Consider the following 14,711-nt stretch of genomic DNA (forward strand, 5'->3'; position numbering starts at 1 on the left):
TCTTTGAACATATTTATTATAGCTGCTTTGTAGTTTTTGTCTGCTAAATTTGACATCTGGGCCCTCTTAAAGGCTGTTTCTGTTACCTAATTTTTTCCCTGTGTACTGGTCATACTTTCATGTTTCTTTGCATGTTTCATAATTTGTTATTGAAAATTGGACATTTCTGAAAATATATTGCAGCAACTCAGAGATACTGATCACTCTTCCTTGGGAGATTTTTTTTTTTGCTTGTTTTTTAGTTTAGAGACTTGGCTAGACTATTTTAGTGAAGTCTATCTATTTTCCCTGCAATGTAAATTTTCTGATGTCACTTTGCAGAGCATGCATACAGTCCCTATGTGATAACATAGTTTTAGCAGGTTTCCTTTTTACTGTTTCTCTCTCTGATCTCTCTCTTAAGCTGTATGCCTTTGTTAGTATAATACCCAGCTGTTAGCCTCTACTAATTGCTGGTTTATTGCTCTATTTTTTAAAACAGTGGCCTGGGTCATAAATTGCACTACAGTCTGATCCAATTAAATTTGGGCACTTTTGCAGCAGTAGTCTTTGAAACTAGTCTTCGAGGTTTGTTCCTACCACAGGAGAGCTCTTGTTTTCTGTCTCTTACCATGATTCTCTCTGTTAGACATCTAGCTGGTCTATGGCTTAGCTTGTTGCTCTGATGGAGCCATAGCCTCCTTTTAATTGCTTACCTCTAAAACCTCATTGGTTTTAAGAACACTCTTAAGCTTGAATTACCCTACATTGTGTTCCAAAGAAATTCTGTTTTCTTGGGAAGAACATTGAACTATCTGTTCTTATGTCCTACCTCTCATCCTTGGCCATCCTCTACACCACTGTTCCAGAACAGTTGGGAGGGAAAGTGGCCCACTTCTCTCAGAATGAAACTCCTGCTTTATGTGCAGCGTACTGGTTGGGTGTAGTAACCTTTCGTGTTCTTGGTTTACCTCTCCTGGAGCTCTCTCCTTGGCTTCCTCTCTTTGCTGAATGAGCAAGCATATGTGAGAGTGATCAGGGCGGCAGTATTCTCAACCTGCCTTGCCTGGGGTAGGACTTTTGTTCCACAATTGTGGGCTAGTGGATGAAGAGTCCCCAAATTCTAAACCACTGTTGCTTGGGATAGAGTTTCTGTCACATGGAACTGGAGTGTGGGATGAGAAATGTTGGCAGTCTGCCACTCCAGGGCAGATACCACAGCCTTCACTGGTAACTAGAGGGAGAAGGAGCCCTATGTTCTTGGCTGCATCTGCTTGGGGTAGAGCTTGCAACATGCTGAGCTAGTGAGGGGAGCAAATGGAGGGAGCAAATTGTGTTTCAAATGGCATAGACTCGCTGTTAATAGTGAAATTTAGTATATTTTTTTAAATCATTGTTTTCTCATTTGCTGTAGGCTCTTAGGACAATTTCCAGAGACTTTAAGTGTCTGTTTTAAAAATAATTTTTACCAGTTATGGTTCTTTTGCTGGGGAGAGTGTCTGTGGAGCTCCTCGCACCACTATTCTGAAATTTATCTCCTTTGGCCATTATTTCTTCAAAATGTTTTTGTTCCTCATCCCCTCTAGGACTAATAATTATATTAAGCAGCTTGAAGTCATCCCAAGTTCACTAATTGTCTATTCTTTTTATTTTAGTCTCTTTTGATCTTCAATTTAATTTTAGATAGTTTCTAAACTAAACTTGCTATGTGATCAAGTTCACTAATAATTTTTTCTGCAGTTTCTAATCATCTTTAAATACCATCCAGCACATTTTTCATCTCAGTGATTTTTTTTTAACTCTAGAGGTTCAGTTTTTATATCCTTCATGTTTCTCCTTAACATGCTTATGTTTTCTTCTACTTTTCTGAACACATAGAATATAGATATAATAACTGTTTTAACATTGTTTTTCTACAAATTCTATTATCTCTGTCACTTCTGGGGCTGCTTTTACCATTAATTTTTCTTAACATTATTGGCTTTATTTTACTGCTCCTTTGAATGCCTGATGATTTTTTTTTATGGGATGCCAGATACTGCAAATTTCATCGTTTGGTGCTAGATATTTTTGTTACCATTAATATTCTTGAGTTTTGTTCTGGGACACAGTTACTTGGGAACAATTTGATCTTCATAAGCCTTATTTTTAAGCTTTCCTGAGCAGGTCCAGAACACCCTTTAGTCTAGGCATAATTTTCCCCACTATTCACTACATAAAACCCTTGTGGGCATCCTATCCAGCCCATGGTCCATGAATTCCAAGTTTCTTCCACTCTGACTAGAGATAAAATGAACTGTTTCTGGTCCAGAGATTGTTTCTCTTGTTCCTTTTGGATGGTTCTTTAGGGTCCCCACTTTGAGAACCACTGCCGTGTAGCATTAATTCATACACAATTAAAAGACATGTTAAAACTTAAGGCATGCAACTTACAAAATCCAATAAATGACAGGGGGTGTGAGAGTAAAAAGGAGGATAATGCTTGTAATAGAAAATTCTCTTAAAAAACCCATTTCTGACTTTTAAAACCAATGTCAGTGTCACTAAAAATAACAGACATGAGCTAAATATTCCAACAGCTGTCATCTTAAAACTTCTTTAATTTGATGAGAAACATTTGGTCCTCTGTTGTCTGAAGAGAGGACTTTATATAGTACCTGCTGTGTACACAGCCCATCTCTCTGATATCCTTAGCAACAACCATTCCTGCTGCTCATCCAACTGCTCCAAAGCCTTGGGTAATGGGGTGGAGGATTATGGAAATAGAAAATTCTTAAAAATGTAATAAGTTCAGTAATAGACTTTGCATTAATTGGTAACCTGTTTGATAATGTAACACAGTATCACACACAGGTTCACTTATTTGATATGATGCTTCTACAAAGATGGGATGCAATTTAAGGTAAGAATTCTTAACTAGGTCATATGAATATATTTAAGAGTCTCTGAAAACCCTCTGAAATTGTAAAATTCTGTGTGTGTGTGTGCATGTATTTTTATGTGGAGACTGTCCATAGCTAACTTTAGATTCTCAAAGGAGTGCATGACCAAAATAAGGTTGAGAGTCCCTGGTTTAAGGCAATCTCAAATGGGTTCAAACAACTTCCCTCTCTCCCTCTCTTCCTACTACCCCCTTTTTCTTTTGTAGGGGAGCAGAACTTGCCACACCCAAATGTGTCTCTTTGGCTTATTTTTAAGAACAAAAGACTCAGGATGAAACTTTGACCTCCTGCCTAACTGCCTAAAATAATTTAAGATAGAAAGCCTGTTTCAGGAAAGAGCTATTACCATAGATAACTATACTATACTATGAACCAGGTGCAGTATACAGGGAGGAATTTAGCAAGGCCTATTTGATCAAAGTCCTCCCCATGTCCCATTGTCTTCACAAGGTATGGCAAACAATTGTTTACTAAACATTTGCCTTTCCATCTCCATGAGAATTTCCTCCCTCTCCTTTGAAGTTCCAAACCACTACCCGCAACATCCTCTTTTGTCTTTAGCTGAAGATGGTATTTAAGGTCGTGGCTTCAGCCATTTTGGTAAGTTGCTCAGTTTTCCTGGGTTTCTCCCATGCATACATGTTATTAAACTTTGATTTTCTCCTGTTATTCTGTCTCATGTCAATTTAATTCTTAGACCAGCCAGAAGAACGTAGAAGGGTAGAAGACAATTTCTTCCTCTCATACACTTTCTTGACAATAGTGTTCACAAAGATGGTAGCTCATGGCAGTGAGAATTATTATCATGAAGAAGTAGATTTAAAAGCTAGACTGGGAATCAGTAGAGAGACTACATTAAAAATACATTGTTTTATTTATCAACTAAGATTGTAGTGTCTATACCCTTTGAAAACAGTCATAGGAAGGCAAAGTTTTCTTTTTTTCTGATAACTTTGGCTGAACTGAGATTGTCCAAAACTTTCAGGTGAATAAAAAGTAGGAAACTGCATAAGTTCATGGCAAATGAAAGTATTTAAAAATAATTTTTATAAATAGATGCTCCACATGTTTCTGTTAAGATAATCAGAGGTAGTGATAGAAATGCAAATCTGAAGTTGTCTCTGGATCAGTCAGCTAATAGGAAAGACAGAGAAGAGATAAATTAATTTTACCCTCAACAAAATTACAATTTTAATAGATTGAAAATATGTAGGTAGAAGATAGAAGGCTTCCAAGTTTAGGATAAATTATAATCAAGTGGAAAAGGGGTTAAATTGTTAATGTTTCCTTTCTCAGCTTGGCTTATTTCCACCAGTATTCCCCCTTGATTGTTTACATCTCAAAGAACCCTCCACCCTCAGCACCCAGTAGTCCTGTCACACACAGACTCTTATGATTCAGTAATGATTTCAGATTTGCATTTGTACTGGGTCCCTCAGAACCACATTACTCTAATAAGTGCTTTCTAATTGTCCGGGGCAATTTATGTATGGTATGATAGCGAACTGGTAAGTATAACAATAACAATTTTTGACTAATTTGAAACCTATATTCTTTACCGTTTCAATAGCCAAACTTTTGCTTTCCCTGTATAGCTAATCGTATTTTATTTTCATTGAAGTTCTTATATGCTGTGGCAAAATTTTTTTCTATAGCTTTTTTTTTAAATTTTTTGTTTGTTGCGGTAACATTGGTTTATAACATTGTATAAATTTCAGGTGTACGTCATTATACTTCTATTTCTCCATGGATTACATCATGTTCTCATGTTCACCACCCAAATACTAATTGCAATCCATCACCACACAGATGTGCCTAATTATCCCTTTTACCCTCTTCTCTCCTCTCTTCCCCTCTGGTAACCACCAATCCAATCTCTGTCTCTATGTGTTTGTTTGTTGTTGTTATTATCTACTACTTTATGAGTGAGATCATACGGTATTTGACCTTCTCCCTCTGACTTATTTCACTTTGCATAATACCCTCAATGTCCATCCATGTTGTCACAAATGGCTGGATTTCAACATTTCTTATGGCTGAGTAGAAGATATACAGATGACCACCAGGCACATGAAAAGATGTTCAACATCATTAACTATCAGGGAAATGCAAATCAAAAGTACAATGAGCTATCACCTCACGCCCGTCAGAATGGCTAGAGAGGATATGGAGAGAAGGGAACTCTCATACACTGCTGGTGGGAGTGCAAACTGGTGCAGCCACTATGGAAAACAGTATGGAGATTCCTCAAAAAATCAAGGATAGAACTACCATATGATCCAGCTATTCCACTGCTGGGTATTTATCCAAAGAACGTGAAAACGCCAATGCGTAAAGATACATGCACCCCTGTGTTCATTGCAGCATTATTCACAATAGCCAAGACTTGGAAGTAACCTAAATGCCCATCAAGGGACGAATGGATAAAGAAGATGTGGTATATATACACAATGGAATACTACTCAGCCATAAGAAACGATGCTGTGGCCAAATTTATTTTAGAGTTTGCCAACATTGTCAGGATCTAGGTCTGATACTGTGCCAATTTGCAAAATTGATTTGAATACCAATTAAGGTTTATGAGGAAAATTTCTTTCAAAACCATAAACATATTCAAATACTTTTAAAAAAAGTTTTCTAAAATGTGCTTTACACTGTCATAAATTTTCCACCCCTGTAGAGTTGGAAGTCTAAACATTGAAACATTATGCTAATGTGTGAGAATATTTTAATATTCAAAGAGAAACTGACTAGTTTTTCAATGTCCCTGAATATGGTGAGAAAATTAATTTGAAAATTTTCTTGTTTATAATACGAAGAAAATGCACATCAGTATGTTTACACATTCTTGTATAAACCATTATACTTATATCTACACTTATAAATTAAAGTTTCCTTTGAAACATCTATGTCTTGAATTTCTTTAGTAACCTCTATTCAAATAAGATTCTTGTACAAAGGTTTCCTCTTTTATGCCTTTTTTAATCTAGAAAGAAATTAGTTGTCCTTTGTTTCTAGTATTTATTTTTCTACACTGTGCTTGTGATGCAAATTCAAGCTGTTTGTAGCTGATGCATTGGAATAAATAAAATGAGATTTTCAGCTGAGATCTTTAAAGTCTTTACCTAGGACAAAGTAAGCACTTTTTTATAAGCTTAACTAGAATAAAAGACTTCTTTCTGGTTTTGTGTTAAGCCTGACCTCTACAGGTTGGGCCTCTCTGAAGTGATTCAAGTTCTCCATTATTATTTAGTTACGATCAGCATTGACTATTCCAAACTTTAGCTTTCAATGCTCTGCATTTTCATTGACTTCTGCCTTCTTGTTGGCTAATTGGGGGACTTTTCTCCATTCTGTCTGAGAAGGACTCTGTGCAAATGGTGCATCTATTGAGGGAAAACTTATTTGGGGCTTACTTAATGAGGGTCTCTTCAAATATTTCTCTGAGGGTAATGTATAATTTAGGAACAAGTGGACAACTGTGTTATTTTTGTCAGGATCATTATATTCTTTTTTCAGGTGACACGCATCTGCATAATAGTAAACATAGTCTTCAGTGTTTGAAAAAGCAAATCAGAGTTCATATCACCCTTAAGCACATAGATTAAGTTCTTTCTTTTACTTTTTACTTATCACAATACAGGAAAAGGCAAAAAATGTGTGAGGCTGAGCACAGACTGAACATGATTATGTGCCATTAGATGAGTCAGCTTTCTATCTAAAACCTAAATGCCCATCAAGGGACGAATGGATAAAGAAGATGTGGTATATATACACAATGGAATACTACTCAGCCATAAGAAATGATGAAATCCAGCCATTTGTGACAACATGGATGGACATTGAGGGTATTATGCAAAATGAAATAAGTCAGAGGGAGAAGGTCAAATACCGTATGATTTCCTTCATTCAGTAGTAGATAATAACAACAATAAACAAACACATAGGGACAGAGATTGGATTGGTGGTTACCAGAGGGGAAGGGGGGAGGAAGGAGGGTGAAAGGGATAATTCGGTACATGTGTGTGGTGATGGGTTGTAATTAGTATTTTGGTGGTGAACATGATGTAATCTATGCAGAAATAGAAGTATAATGATGTACACCTGAAATTTTTACAATGTTATAAACCAATGTTACTGCAATAAACAAAAAAAAAATAAAAAAAAATAAAAGCCATTGCTGCTCATTTTCCAACTCATATCCATGTAGGAACATAAGATAGAAATACTGAGCATGGGGTAGGGGGTGTCTGGAAGATGAGATGTTACAGAGGAGTCTACATACCACAGATACCAATCAACCTAGAAGTGAATAAATGCCACTATACCCCCCTGAATTGAGATGTATAGAAACTTCCATCAAAGTGGTCTGAAATTTTAGGCTTTGCCAACATTGTTTAATAAAACCATAATATATAAAAGAAATGACAATTTTATGCATATACTTTTAATAAAGAACATAGGAAGATAAAGCTGGTCAGTATTTGTGGATATTTCTGTAGCAAGACATATGGTTTTAAGAATACTATATACAATCACTTTGAGCAGATTGGTGGAAAAAAGAATTTGTAGCAAATTGGCAACTTGAGCTTAACTGCTGAGGTCCCCAGTGCCTTTCTTTTTCTGGCCCTCCAATACATTTCACATATTACCAAAACCCAGTACCAGCTTTCGTGCTGTGTCCCTTTGCTGATTTAGCTAGCAGAGTGACAGCAATTATTCCTTGAATGCATCTTATCTTACTGTTCTTTTTCCTTTAATGCCATTCTCTACCAAAAACCTATTTCCTGATATACTGCATTCATTGTCTGTTTTTACTCATTTTGCTGATGGCCATATACCAGGTTGCTATGAAGAACACATTTAATAGTTTTGAGCACTATGTGGGACACAGCCCTAGCTCTTCTGGGGAAGTAAACTGTCACGGGTTGCATGCTATCAGGAGCCACCCGTTCATTATTATATTGCATAACACCTGCATGCAAAAGACTACAACTTAATACGGGACGTTACAGCTATGGTTAAAGAAATGCAGATGTACCATACCTCATAAACCATTTCCTATTGATTGGATGGAGCTCATGAATTTACTAAGAACACGGGACTTATGGAAGGGTCTAACAATCTTTTTAGATGCCTTCTGTGCCTCTGATAGAGGCACAGAACATGTCTTTTGCACCAATGGAGTACCTTAGCTACATTGGGAGCTAAGGGTTCTAGGGTTCTAGGATGTGTAGTGGAATGTTCTTCACTTGCAGTGACTATTGGACTTTTTTCTAAAAGAAGAAGACAGAGAATCATTCTTTTAAAGTATTTGCTCCTGATGACCAGGCAGCCTGCTTTGGGGCAGTGTGTGTGTGTGCATATGTGTGTGCACACCTGTATGTAGATATGTATGTGTGATGAGAGGTGAAAAAGATAGGCTTTTCATGACTGTTACATTCCTGTGAATTTGAGCAATGTTAAATTTCAGGTGCACATTACAATGATGTATATTCAATATTCTTAAAACATACCTGCTAGGATTGTGCTTAAATCTCCATTAAGCTCAATGCCTACACTTTGTGCAATCTGGCATAAACATGAGAAAGCATATTCTTTTTCCTGGCAAAGACAGCCCTGAGATTGGGTTCTATGGGCGCCAGAGGAGATAATGACACTGGCTGATGCCACATAGTGTGAAATATGTGTAACATGGGGCCAGTGAGGGAAAGAGGTACATATTACATTTCTATCACATAGAAAACAAGAGTTTTATAAATTGTATACTTTCAGATTTTGGACAAAATGGGACTCTTCTGAAATGTGATCCTGCCCTAATTGCTCTCAATGTTCTAAGTTGCTCCACGGTAATTCTAGTACTGGGAAGCCAAGTCACTCTAACAGCGCACTGGACATGGTAACTGTGAGTTCTGCCCCAGATAGCTATGTGCTTTTGGAGGGCACCTCATTTCTTTTGCCCTTAATTTTTTCAGCTGTATCATGGGGAAAATAATTTCTATTCTGTCTCTTTCTAGTTGGAATGAAAGGAAAAACATTAATAAAGTACTCTAAGCTCTGCAAGAACAAATCAGCAATGAGAGCCTGGAAGAAAGAACGGAGCACACTAGTTTGCTTAGAAATACTGTTATGGTTAAACTTTTCATTCCAGTCCTGCAATGAAAGACATATAAGAGCACTAGGGAGTTACATAGCACCTTTCAACTTTAGGATCCTAACAATGAGTGTCTTTGTTTTTCAAATGGGGAAAATGGGTACCAAAGATTGGGGAATGAGATCCTGCAGAGGTTATTGGACAGTGCCCCAAGGAAAAGCAAGAAAAGGAGCCAGATCAGGGTATGCTAATTATCCGACAAACCTTTCTGCCTTCTTTATCAATAGTCAACCAAGCAGGGGGATGCCTATGTATAGTAGTCAATACTCAATGATATATGGACAGGGATATTATCAGAGTCTATAAACTAGTGGAATCAAGGAGCTGATAGGAATAAGGTTTGTTTATTTCTCCAAGCCCCCACATAAAACCCTGATTTATTTGGCCTTTTGAAGACAGTGTTAAGTCTGTAAGACATTAAACAATCAGCTTCGCATTATAGCTCTCCTGAGCTTTACCCTTCCTCTGCTTTCCTGTAGTTTCCTTACACTGTCTTTTATGACCTGATTTCTATGAGTGCTGAATGCTGATACACTCTGTGCATGAAAGAAGTTCTTCATTCCTTCCTGATTTTGAATCATAGTTAGCAGCTACTCTGCCTAAACCCTTGGCAGAAGATGATAGATGGAAAAGGGAAAGATTGGTTTGAGGCTCACTGGCTATGGAGTAAGTAATGGCCCTACCTTTAGAGAAAGGTGCATTTCTACATGAATAGAAGGCAAGGCTTATGCATCATAAGACTATATGGATGGCCAAATAAGCTTTCAAGAGAAACCTAAACAAGAGTGTATTTTGGAGGGAGAGAGGAAGGAGAAAAATCTTCCCATCTGAACATATACAATTTCATCATGAAACCCAGTGTGCATATGCTTCTAGGCTGCTTCTTAGAGTCTGAGTTTGAGAAACAGTCCCTGGTCCTAATTGATTTAGTCATGTCTAGTATGCTCTCAAATGAAATGCTGGCCACAATCCACTTAATTTATGCTAAAAGTTTTACTTTGACCAAAATTTCCTAAAGAATACAAATGAACAGGGTTTTTTTGTTGTTGTTGCTTTAATGAACTGGATTGCTCACTTTCTCAGCTTCACTGGAGCCCAAAAACTGAACCGTTTGTGACAGGCAACTCTTTTTTGCTCATAAAGGTTTTAGGGGGGATAACTTAGTAGACCCTCTGGGAGCTCAACTCCTTGATATCTGTAAGATGCCTCTAACTCCCACTGATCTCTGTAAGAGTTGGGACTTCTATTGTCAGCAGATGGGCACTGGCTGAGAAATGAAAACCATCAATACTCTTGGGTATTATTATCACAAAGAAGCAGCATTAGTATCCATACTCACTGATTCAGGCACTAGGACTAAAAGAAAGGCTGATTATAAATAAATGGGGAAATGGATGTGTGGGAGATCAAGATTTGGCCAGTCTGAAATATATCTCTTTACCTTGATTGTTTTCTCTGAAGGACATTTGACCTCCCCCACTAACTGCCTAAAGAATTTGACATGGTGGCTCCTTCCTGGAACAGATCTTCTATCATGATGGCTATAAAGATAATGTTACAATGGGAGGGGCACCAAGCCTCTTTTATCAAAAAAACTCTGTCTCTCCCTGACCACATTATCTATAGATGACCCCGAAAAGAATTGTCCTCCTGCCTGGCTCGCCAAAACTGTCGGAGGAAGAGGGAGATTCTCCCTCTTCCTCCGACAGATGTAAACTATCTTCATGGCTGAGCTACCACTGAAGCTAAAAAAAAAAAAAAAAGAAAGAATTGGCATATTGCTATTAGATTATCACTATCTGTGCACTAACCCCTGCTGTGAAAACATAGATCCTTTGTGCTAATCCTTAGGCTGATTTCAACTGTGAAACTATCTTTATGAACAGTACTATAATTAAACCTGCAAATCACCTTTAAACCCCTTAACAAAATCTATGGTCTGTAAGTTAGGCTTATAGTTTTTCTTTCCTCATAGAGTAATTCATAAAGCCTAAAATAAAGCTGGGTAGCAGAGATAAGAATAAAAGTAATTGGAGAATTTTACCACAGTCTGTCATTAAAAGTCTTTAAAACACAATCATTATATTTAATAAAGTGGAAATCTGATCTGATCTTCTCTATTAGCTGTGGTGCTTTCAGGAACGCCACACCTCTATGACAGAGAACAGGTTTTACGTTTTGTTCAATTCCCAATTCAAGGACCTTGATCACAGTGTGTTGAATCTCCCTCTCAAATTTTAGGTACCCAATATAGGGATGGTGTTATGGCTCAGCAAATATCTAAATTGCTATTTAGGGAGAAAGCATGATTGAATAAAAACCTCAGATTTTTTTAACCTTGATTTGCACAACACCACAGCAGAATTTTGTGTAAATATGCTGCACATATGCATGCTTATAAATGCACATGGACACAAGAAGCAAATATAGTCTGATTCCCCTCAATACCACAAAGGCCCTATAGATATGATTAATAGTTTTTCCAAGGGAGTTAGAGACTTCGAGGAAGTCTTTTGAATTCCTCTTTACCTGACAAGAGGAATGAAAAGAGCCTCTGGAAAGATATATATGTTACATTTAGGCTTTCACAGATTAGGGGAGGGGAAAGAAAGAAAGAAAGAGAGGAAGACTAGCTTGAATTAACTGCTACCAGATTGATGAGTTCAGTCAGTAAATTAAATAACTTGTAAAGTCCTGAAACATCTATCTGCACAGCAAGTATTTGATGGCATGTTTTCAAATTGTGAAGGTTTCAATCCGCCATGGTGACTTATTTTGAAGATTAGATGGTTCCCAACATTGAACTCTGTAAGCTTCATGGGAGCTGGAGGGTTCTGGGAATGGAAAGAAGAAATTCACAGATGAGCTGAACAACTGTAAATATCCACATGGTAACATCCCTTGACAATAATATGCAACCATAAAATTATGTTTATGAAGAGTATGGGTCAGCACTGAAAAATGTTAAGTGAAAAAATCAGGATGCAGAATTATATATACAATGTTATAATTATTTTTAACCCAGAAATTGTATCCTCTGGGACAAAAGACTGAGAAATACACTATACTGTTAAAAGGGGTGGATTCATGGGTAATTTATTTTCATTTTCTTTACTTTCTACTTGTATTTTCCACATTTTCTCTAGGAAATATATAATAATTTGATAACGCAAAAATATTTATTTTTGAAATTCACATGGGAATAACATGAGCTTTGAGATTGGGCAATTCTGAATTTGAATTCTAGCTTTGCTACTTGCTATCTCTGTGACTCTGGACAAGTAACATCAATGGACCTTAGTTTCTTCATCTGTAAAATAGGCATAATAAAATCTGCTTAAAACAATATCTGGCATATAGTAGGCACTCAAGTAGCTATTATTAGTACAAGCTTTCTGGAAAACAATTCGGCCATATATATTAAGTCTTTAAAGAGTTCATACTAGTAATTTTGCTTCTAGGATTCTATCCTAAAAATATGATTACACATGAGTAAAAAGATTTATATTCAATGATATTATTGACGCCTTATTCATAATAGTGAAAAATTGGATAAGATCTTAATTTTGGACAGCTGAGAATTGGTTAAATAAACAACAGTACCTTGATATAATGGGAAATTACTTTTAAAAAAAAATTTTACCCATTCTAGTACGGGTGTGAAGAAATCTTGTGGTTTTAATTTGCATTTTCCTAATGGCTAGTGATGTTGAGAATCTTTTCTTGTGCTTATTTCCTCTTCTTTGGTGAAGTGTCCATTGAAATCTTTTGCCCATTTTTTGTTGTGGTGTTTGTTTTCTTATTTTTGAGCTTTTACAGCACTTTACATATTCTGGATACAAGTCATTTATCAGCTATGTGTTTTGCAAATATTTTTTCCCAGTCAGTGACTTGTCTTTTTTTTCTCTTAACAGTGTTCTTCTCAGAGACAACACTTATAATTTTGTTCAAGTCCAATTTATAAATTTTTTCTTTTATGTATCTTACTTTTGATGACATATCTAAGAACTCTTTGCCTAACTCACAGTGATAAAGATTTTCTTCTAAGGGTTTTATAGTTTTACATTTTACATTTAGGTCTAGGATCCATTGAGTTAAATTTTGCATATGCTGTGGGGTGTACATGGTGTAGGGATCTCCACTTGTTCTAGCACCATTTGTTGAAAAGACTATAATTTCGCCAAAAATTACTATTACATTTTTGTGTAAAAATCAGTTGACCATCTTTATGTGGTCTATGTCTCTATTTTACTTTTTATTCTGTCCCATTGGTTTATGAGTCTATCCTTTATCCAATACCACCCTGTCTTGACTACTGTAGCATTATAACATGTCTTAAAATTGGACAGTTTGAGTCCTCCGACTTTCTTTTTGTTTTTCAGAATCATTTTGGCTATTCTAGTTCCCTTATATTTCTGTATAAATTTTAGAATCAGTTTGTCTTTATCTACAAAAAATCCTACTGGAATTTTAATTGTGATTGCATTAAACCTGTCTATCAATTTTGGGAGCATTGACATCTTAACTATATTGAGTCTTCTAATCTATGAGTATAATACGTCTCTTCATTTATTGTGGTCTTCTTTGGTTTTTTTCATCAGTGTTTTGTAGGTTTCAGCATACACATCTTGTATATGATTTCTTAGATTTATATCTAGCTACTTAATGTTTTGGAGTTATTGTAAATGGTATTGTGTTTTTGATTTTGGTTTCCTAATTGTGCACTGCTAGTGTACAGAAACACAATAGATGTTTGTGTGATCTTGTGTGCTGTGAACTTGCTAAACTCATCTATTAGTTCTAGGAGTTTTAGTAGATTCTTTGGATTATCTATGTAGACAATCAAGTCACCTGCAAATTGGGATAGTTTCATTTCTTCTTTTCCAATCAGAGTGCCTTTTATTTCTTTTTTCTGTCTCTATTGCATGTGTTAGGACCTTAATTATGATATAGGATAGGAGTGATATGAGAGACTGTATGAAGTTGTGGTTAACAGAGGAAAGAACTACTGGTAAGTAGGTAAGTAGTGAAGACTTATCAGGCCAGTTTAAGCTGGAGACCACAAATGTATAACTCAGTTCTGTTATTTGTAATCAGTTGCAATCAGTATTTATAATCAGTTGTGTTATTTTTGTAGTAGTTCTCAGCAGCCTGAGTATAGAAATGGAGAAGGCAGACAGCTGGATTAAATCTGGAATTTGGGTTTTTGCTGGCTAAGGCAATGGAGTAAGTAAGATAAGAATACTGGCAAGACAGAGGTTGAAGTGTCAAGTCTGGATAGAGAAGAAGTAACCCATGTAAAAATTTTGTTTTTATTGTTTTAAGTATATTTCCTTTCGGTGTTTTTCTACATATGTAGATACATTTTAATACTTAAAAGTTTTAAATTAGGGGCCGGCCCGGTGGCGCAAGCGGTTAAGTGCGCGCGCTCCGCTGCGGCGGCCCGGGGTTCGCTGGTTCGGATCCCGGGCGCGCACCGACGCACTGCTTGGTAAGCCATGCTGTGGCGGCGTCCCATATAAAGTGGAGGAAGATGGGCACCGATGTTAGCCCAGGGCCGTCTTCCTCAGCAAAAAAAAGAGGAGGATTGGCGGTTGTTAGCTCAGGGCTGATCTCCTCACAAAAAAAAAAAAAAA

At 36.7% G+C, this 14,711-nt stretch overlaps 1 protein-coding gene across 1 annotated transcript in view; it reads right to left on the minus strand.

The window, feature by feature from the left end:
- Positions 1-10,796: 10,796 nt before the first annotated feature.
- Positions 10,797-14,711, minus strand: part of ZDHHC15 (zinc finger DHHC-type palmitoyltransferase 15) — a 95,078-nt gene continuing 91,163 nt past the window's right edge. Inside the window, exon 12 of the mRNA XM_058536212.1 lies at positions 10,797-11,909. The gene's annotated coding sequence lies outside the window, so the exon portion shown is untranslated. The remainder of the gene's footprint in view (positions 11,910-14,711) is intronic.

This window comes from Diceros bicornis, chromosome X (assembly GCF_020826845.1).
Source record: "Diceros bicornis minor isolate mBicDic1 chromosome X, mDicBic1.mat.cur, whole genome shotgun sequence".
NCBI lineage: Eukaryota > Metazoa > Chordata > Mammalia > Perissodactyla > Rhinocerotidae > Diceros > Diceros bicornis.